This window comes from Drosophila subpulchrella, unplaced genomic scaffold (genome assembly GCF_014743375.2).
Source record: "Drosophila subpulchrella strain 33 F10 #4 breed RU33 unplaced genomic scaffold, RU_Dsub_v1.1 Primary Assembly Seq106, whole genome shotgun sequence".
NCBI lineage: Eukaryota > Metazoa > Arthropoda > Insecta > Diptera > Drosophilidae > Drosophila > Drosophila subpulchrella.
The window spans coordinates 316,210-323,200 of record NW_023665448.1 but is presented as its reverse complement, the minus strand read 5'-3'; positions in this window follow the sequence as shown (position 1 = coordinate 323,200).

Genomic DNA, 6,991 nt, shown 5'->3' with positions numbered 1-6,991 from the left:
TCCTTCCTTACGGAGCGTCACCGGACCTTAGAAGCCAAAGTCAATCTCTGCCAAAAACATCCGCCCCCACTGCAGCGCCTCGAAAAATAAATTCTTACGAGACAAGGGTAGCACCCAAGCCCAAAGGATGTGACCTTTGTAAAAAGTGGTTTTCCTTTTTCCTGTCCGCACATGTGCACGATTTTTTCAGATGACGGTCGACGAGCGGTCGGCATATATAAAAAGAAAGCAGCTGGGTCTGAACTGCTTTGCACGAGGGCATTAGCTGCATGATTGTAAAAGCACTCATAGATGCTTTACGTGCCGCGGCCGCCATCACACCTTACTACACAGAGGCAACTCATCCCAATCGCGTTCGAATCCCTCTCCGAAACCCAGATCAAGACCAAATACACCAGTTGCCACCTCTACCGGGTCCACGGACTCTACAGTCCAAAATTACTTCCCGACAGGGTATAGATCCGCCATAATTGACATATGTCACCTGGGGTCGAATTTTAAAGCTCGTGCCTTTATAGATTCAGGATCAGAGACAACCTTTATATCTGAGCGGCTGTTCAAGTTAATTAAGTTGCCCCACCAAGTAATCCGAGCCCAAGTATCAGGCTTAAACCAGACAGTATCCGCTGAATCCAAAAAGCTCTGTCAGTTTTCCATCCGTTCTCCGACTAGGCCTGGATTCTTCCCCAATTAGCTGGAAACCTCCCATTTTGTCCGATTCCGCAACAGTTTCTACGGGATCTTCGCGAACTGCCACTAGCGGATCCAAAGTTCTACGAGAGCGCACAGATAGATATTCTGGTCGGGGCCGATGTACTGCCATCCATTCACCTAAGCGGCCCCTTCCGAACATTTGTGGCTCTCTCCTCGGTCAAGAAACCATTTTCGGGTGGATCCTAACAGGGCCCGTTCCTGCTCCATGGGAAAATCAGATTTCCGTTTTTTCCACGCGAATCTCCCACACGGTTGACACGTCCTGGATAGGCTTCTCACCAAATTTTGGGAGGTTGAGGGTCTGCCAGTAAAAGTGACAAAATCTTCCGATTCGACCTGTGAGGAAAATTTTCTCCGGACGACTACGAGAGACGAGGTATGTCGTAAGTCTTCCGTTTCGTGATCCTGAAAACGTAAAATCCGCCCTCGGTCACTCCAGATCCTCCGCGTTGTCGAAGGGAACCGGCCTGCCGGAGACCGAGATCGAAAAGCGTGTCGTCAAAGCCCATGTGGCGTCTATGCCGACAGAAGATTTCCTGGATCGCTTTTCCAAATTAGATAGAGATCCTCGCGTATGTCCATCGATTTGTCCAGCGATGTCGAAGACAATCACCGCTTTCCGGGGTCCGGCTAGAGGCCCAGTACGCGGGACGGCTCATAACAATTTGTACTCAGCGCAGGTATTTTTCTGAAGAATACCGCTGCTTGAGTCAGAAGCTCCCTGAACCCCTTTCTAGAAAAAAAGGGCTAATCAGGGCTTGCGGCCGCGTAACGGCCTCCGACAGTTTGCGGTATGATGAACGACATCCTATAATCCTACCGTACGAATTTTCACTCGCATCTCATTTCATTACATGGTGGTAATCAGTTCGTGGTGCGTCTCACCAGGTCCAGATACTGCGATCCGAGAATAAAAAACTTGGTGAAGGCAGTGGTTAACTCCTGCAAGGTCTGCGTTATCCACAAAAAGAGATTGCAAGTCCAGATGATGGGAAATTTTCCAAAAGAGCGAGTGTCCTTTTCCCGTCCGTTCACGTTCACAGGGATGGACTACGCCGGCCCGTTTGATATAAAAAATTATACCGGAAGAGCTTGTCTCATTACAAAAGGGTACGTGTTGGTTTTCGTTTGTTTTTCTATATGGGCTATCCATCTAGAGCCTACCTCAGACTTAACGACTGAAAAGTTTCTTGCCGCTTTCGCTCGCTTCGTATCTAGAAGAGGGTGTCCTCGCCAAGTCCAGTCCGACAATGGAAAGACCTTCGTCGGCGCTTCCACCGTGCTTTCCCGAGACTTCCTGCATGCCGTTAAAGAATCTGTGACCGATGCGTACAGTCATCAGCAGCTCACCTGGCAATTCATTCCTCCTGGGGCACCCCATATGGGCGGCCTATGGGAAGCTGGTGTCAAGAGCTTCAAGGTTTTATTTAAAAAGTCCACCGCTACACGGAAGTACACCTTTGAAGAGCTGTCCACCCTCCTAGCGAGAATCGAAGCTTGTCTGAATTCCAGACCGCTATCTCCTATGTCCGAGGATCCAACTGATCTCGTAGCGTTGACACCAGGGCACTTTCTTGTCGGTGGACCTCTTCTATCCATAGTGGAACCTGAAGTGAACCGGTGGCAGCACTTATAGTCTCTCCATCAACAATTTCGCACTCGATGGAAGGATGAGTACCTTAAGAAGCTCCACAAGCGCAACAAATGGCAAGTTCCCACAGAAAATCTGCGCGTCGGCAACATGGTCGTCATTAAGGATGACAATTTGCCCTCAAATGAGTAGTCGGAAGAATAGACTCCGGTTTTCCGGGAACCGATGGCAATGTCCGCGTTTCTTATACACCTTAATCCGTTACCATTATCCACGTCATTGTTAATCAACCCTTTTTGTTTTTTCCTTATCCACACTCTAACCACGAAAATGGCTCCCCGTCCACGTAGCGCTCGCGCATTGGATGGCAGGCGTACGAGAGATATTCAATCCTACCGATGCCGAGTCTGCCGCGGAATCCATCCTCTTCGGAAGTGTCAAAGGCTCCTAAAGCTGAGCGCAGAGAGGCGGCTGCGGGCAGTTCTTATAAACAAGTACTGCATAAACTGTCTAGCACACGAGCACTCCACTGGGAGCTGTCGTAGCGGTGACCGGTGCAGAACGTGCGACCGGAACCATCACACGCTGCTCCACATGCAGGTCCGGCTCCCAGCAACAGCCCGCTTCTCCGCAGCGTTCGCGCCGGCAAGATCCGCCAACTCGCCAAACGCTTGCCCCTCCACCGCCCTCAGCACCCTTGACACCAGCTCCGTCGCTCGCGGCACTTCTCCAACGTCATAGCGTCAACGTCCTCCCGACTGCTTTGGTGATCGTCGAGACTGGGAAGAAGACGTTCGACACCGCCGCACTCATCGGTCCGTGCACCTCGACAAGCTCCATCGACGCATCCCTGGCCGCCGCGTTTCGTTTGCCGACAACAAACGTGGGCGATGAGAGGTCGAAGGTCGACGAGGCAATCAAGCTGGAGGTAGTCCTCAAGATCGAGCCGAACGTGCGCATCTGCACCCCCATCCGTGCGCTCAGTGAGAGCGTAATAAAGAAGTTTAGGGAGCTACCGCTCGCGCAGGAGCGGTTCCATCGGCCATCCTTAATTCTGGGCGCGGACGTCTACCCGAAGGTGATGCAGCCGGGCTTCCACATGGTCGACGGGGGACTGCCAGTAGCCCAGAAGACGGTGTTCGGGTGGATCCTCTCCGGCGCCTGTACGCAGGCTTAAGGCGTAGGCGACTGGCCGGGGTTCCATCTCTTTTTGCAACGCTAGCGATTGCAAGGGGGGCAGATTGTTCAGGCCCACTGTCCGGCGAATCTGAACCCCGGCCCCGCTATCCAACTGCACCGCTCTCTCGCTCTCCCGCTCTGTCCCCAGCTCTCCTCCGTGAAGTCCCCGCTGCGCTTTGGAGCGCGGAACTCAGCTTAGACTTAAGCAGTTCGATTTTGACGAATGTAGGTTATAGGGAGATTGACCCAGAATGCAGGGAACAGAAGTCCGTAATCTGCATGGGTTGGCGGAAGGAAAATGGCCGACACTAGATCAGTTCAGATTTGGTCTCGGCGGCGCGCAGACGCAGCGGGTTCATTCAAAGACAACCTCTTTACAGCAGTCGCGGTGTTCAAGTGACCATCAGCTCCAAGACATTTTCAATCAAAATTTTGAACGCAGTACCGTTAATTAAAAAGGTGTGATCCCGCTCAGTGAAAGTTTTCGCCGCTCGCCGACGCCGAGGAACGGTCTCCGAAGCTGGACTGGCCAAGACCCTACGGCCAGCAGAGAGGAGATGAGGAGGATAATGGCCAGGTTCCACTAGTTAGGGCCTGGCCAAGTTTTTTTTTTTGAGCAACCCCGATCTTTCAGCCGAAGGTTACGTAATCGGCGGATCCGGTGCCTACAGCCGACAGCCACTTAGAGGAACCCGTATTGCCTGCCAGAAGTGACACCCGCGATCGGAGAATTGACTCCGGGAAGGGGCGTAGTCCTGCCCAGAATTCGGTAGAGGACTCGATCGAGCGTAACAGCACGTGGTGGAGTTACGTCACCAACCGGAGCTGAAAGAAATCGGCGTCTTAACGCGAAACAATTATTTTATATTTATGTTGTGTCGTCCATTAATTTAGCTATTTATTGATTTATTTAATTATTTATATTTTGTATAATATTGATTGGGGAGGGGATTTTTATTACTCTTAAAAATTAACCTATTTATTGCACAGTATTTATTGCACAGTATTAATATCACTAATTTAAATCAATTTATTTATTGCCGTATGTGAACAATTCACGACGAGTTTTTTTATATTTGTATCTATTTATTATTTATCACTTATCGCTCCTTCTGGGCGAGGCTTAAGCCTAGTACTCAGATCGGCTAAGAGTTTCACTAGTCGAAAAATCGTATTCTTTGTAGTGTGACCGAAGTTTTCAAAGTTCACCCGCAATGCATGTAGCATGGTCTTACTGACAAGCAGCTGGGTTTGTTGCCAAACGGAAAACATATCAGTTGGAGAAATTTAAAAAGGAGTAGTCTGCTGGTACACAAAGAAATTAAATTAAAAATAGATGGAATGTTCAACGAATGTTTTTATTTAACCAAATTAGTTGTTTATAGCTTCCTTTTCGTTCCACGGATGCTTCGCCATCTTTCCCGCGCCACCGCAGTCCAGCTCCGAGTCCCAATGGGCATATTGGACCTTGAGGAAGTGGGAGCCGGATTGGGAACAGGGTTGATCCGCTGATGCTGCAGGAAGTCGCCCAGCATCCTGGCAGTGGCTGGACATGGCTTCTCCAACTGTTCCTTAGCGGGCGCCCTATTTTCCTCCTCTCTGTAGAAGCCAGCGCGTCCTCCAGCTCCGCTTAAGCTGCCAAGTAGCTGGTGGTTATGGTGTACGGACTCCTAATGGAGAGGTCTTCGGAGTTCATATAACTGGTGGTTCTGCTGAAAAGATACTTCTATTAGTAAAACGCAACCAAATTATTTTGGCTAGATCTTACTTTCTTTGCGAGGACACGCCCGGGAGGATGTCCATGTAGAGAGCGAAGTCCCACTCGGCATGTTCCTTCGCACTGGGATTCTCTAGTGGATCTCCTCCAGCACTTCAACTATTCTGCGGATTCGCCCTGCCGTGCTATTGCCTCCTGTCGGTCAAGTCCCACAATAATGGGCAACAGCTTGGATTAGGCGTCCTTTTTCATTAAAATTAAATTAAATTTTTTAAATTCCCCACCGCTTCTGCACGAACACCGCCAAAGATTAAATTTCTTATTCTTTAAGCCGCGGCTAACCGCGTTCATCGAAAATTCACTCGGAAAATCTGGTATTTTTTCTGGTATTTCCTTAGCTCAAAAGAGTACCGCGCTGAAAAACAGACCCGACGAAAACCTTTAGCCGCGTATTTGCCTCTCGCTCACTCCTATGGTTAGCTCGCGGTTTTCGTCGATGTGAGTACTAGGCTTTAAGATTTAAATCATCAAAGCCGAAGAGCAAGTAACCAAAATAAAAACACAAAAACATACATAACCGCAATTGTATCCGCGGGACACTTCTTAATCCCACGGGGAATCCTCTCCAGTGACCGCGTCAAATAGGTCGCGAATTATCATTAAGTCTGGAATCCACTTAAGAGAGCTCTTTTAGGTAGGGACCGAAAGAAAGAAAACAGATATTATATCCGTCTACACAAATTCCTGTGTGGGACTGTTCCACCCGGCGGGCGGTGGTTGATGGTTTTCCTTACGGGAAGCTAAAGAAATTCTGTAAGTAATCTAAGTGAATAAATTCTAATAGTATGAATATGGAGTAGACCTATCTTTCAGAGGGGAGGAAACATGTAAACAGTCCCAAGGTATCCTACGATGACCGGTCCAAGGGGCAGTCGGAGACATCTACGTCTGCTACGGTCGGGTGAGAGCGCAGAGGCCTTGGGCTTGCCCCCAAAAACCCAAAATATATCCGATGGTGTCCTGTGACCTAGAAAAGTACAAGTGGGGGAGTTAGTTTTGTGATAATCAAGTGGTTTGTTAGTCTTATTGTTGTGCACATATCGACAGTGCTTTGCCCAGCAGTAAGACAGCTGTTGCAGCGCGAAGTGCTGTAAAGTACAAACATCTGTTTGTTTATTGTTGCGTGTGTGTAGGCAGGGTTGAAGTACCCACACCCCAAGTGCTCTAGAGCTAGCCGGCGCTGCCCACTCTCGGACACACGTAGTCCTATTTTGGGACGTAACAAATTTGGTCATTTTCCAATAAGTTTTAAACTTTATTTATTCTTTTTTTGCAAAGTAACAAAAAGAATACTTGTTTTAAACGCATATTGTACAAAACAAAAGAAAGAAATGAAAAATTTTAATTTCCTGCCATGCTACATACTGCAGCCCTGAACAACTGTTTGCGGCTGCTGAATTGGTTTATTTGGATTTGGAAATTGTCAATAATTTTAAAAGCAAGCCAAAATGCCATCTGCACGAATTCTTGCTCTAAAGTACTTGCGAAGACAAAACCTTCGACTGGCTAGGATGCAGAATATGGCGTCTTGTGCTGCTGACCTATGTTTACCCCTAAAAATTAGCAACGTTTATTAGTTTAAATTAATAATATACAAAAATTGCTTACTTTTACTTACATGTTTTCTTCTTCTTCACAGTTGGCTTATTATCCGCTGCTGCCACCTTTTTGCAAAGGCGGCATGTTTTTATAACTTTTCTCAATAACTACAACTTCTTTTAACATGAAAT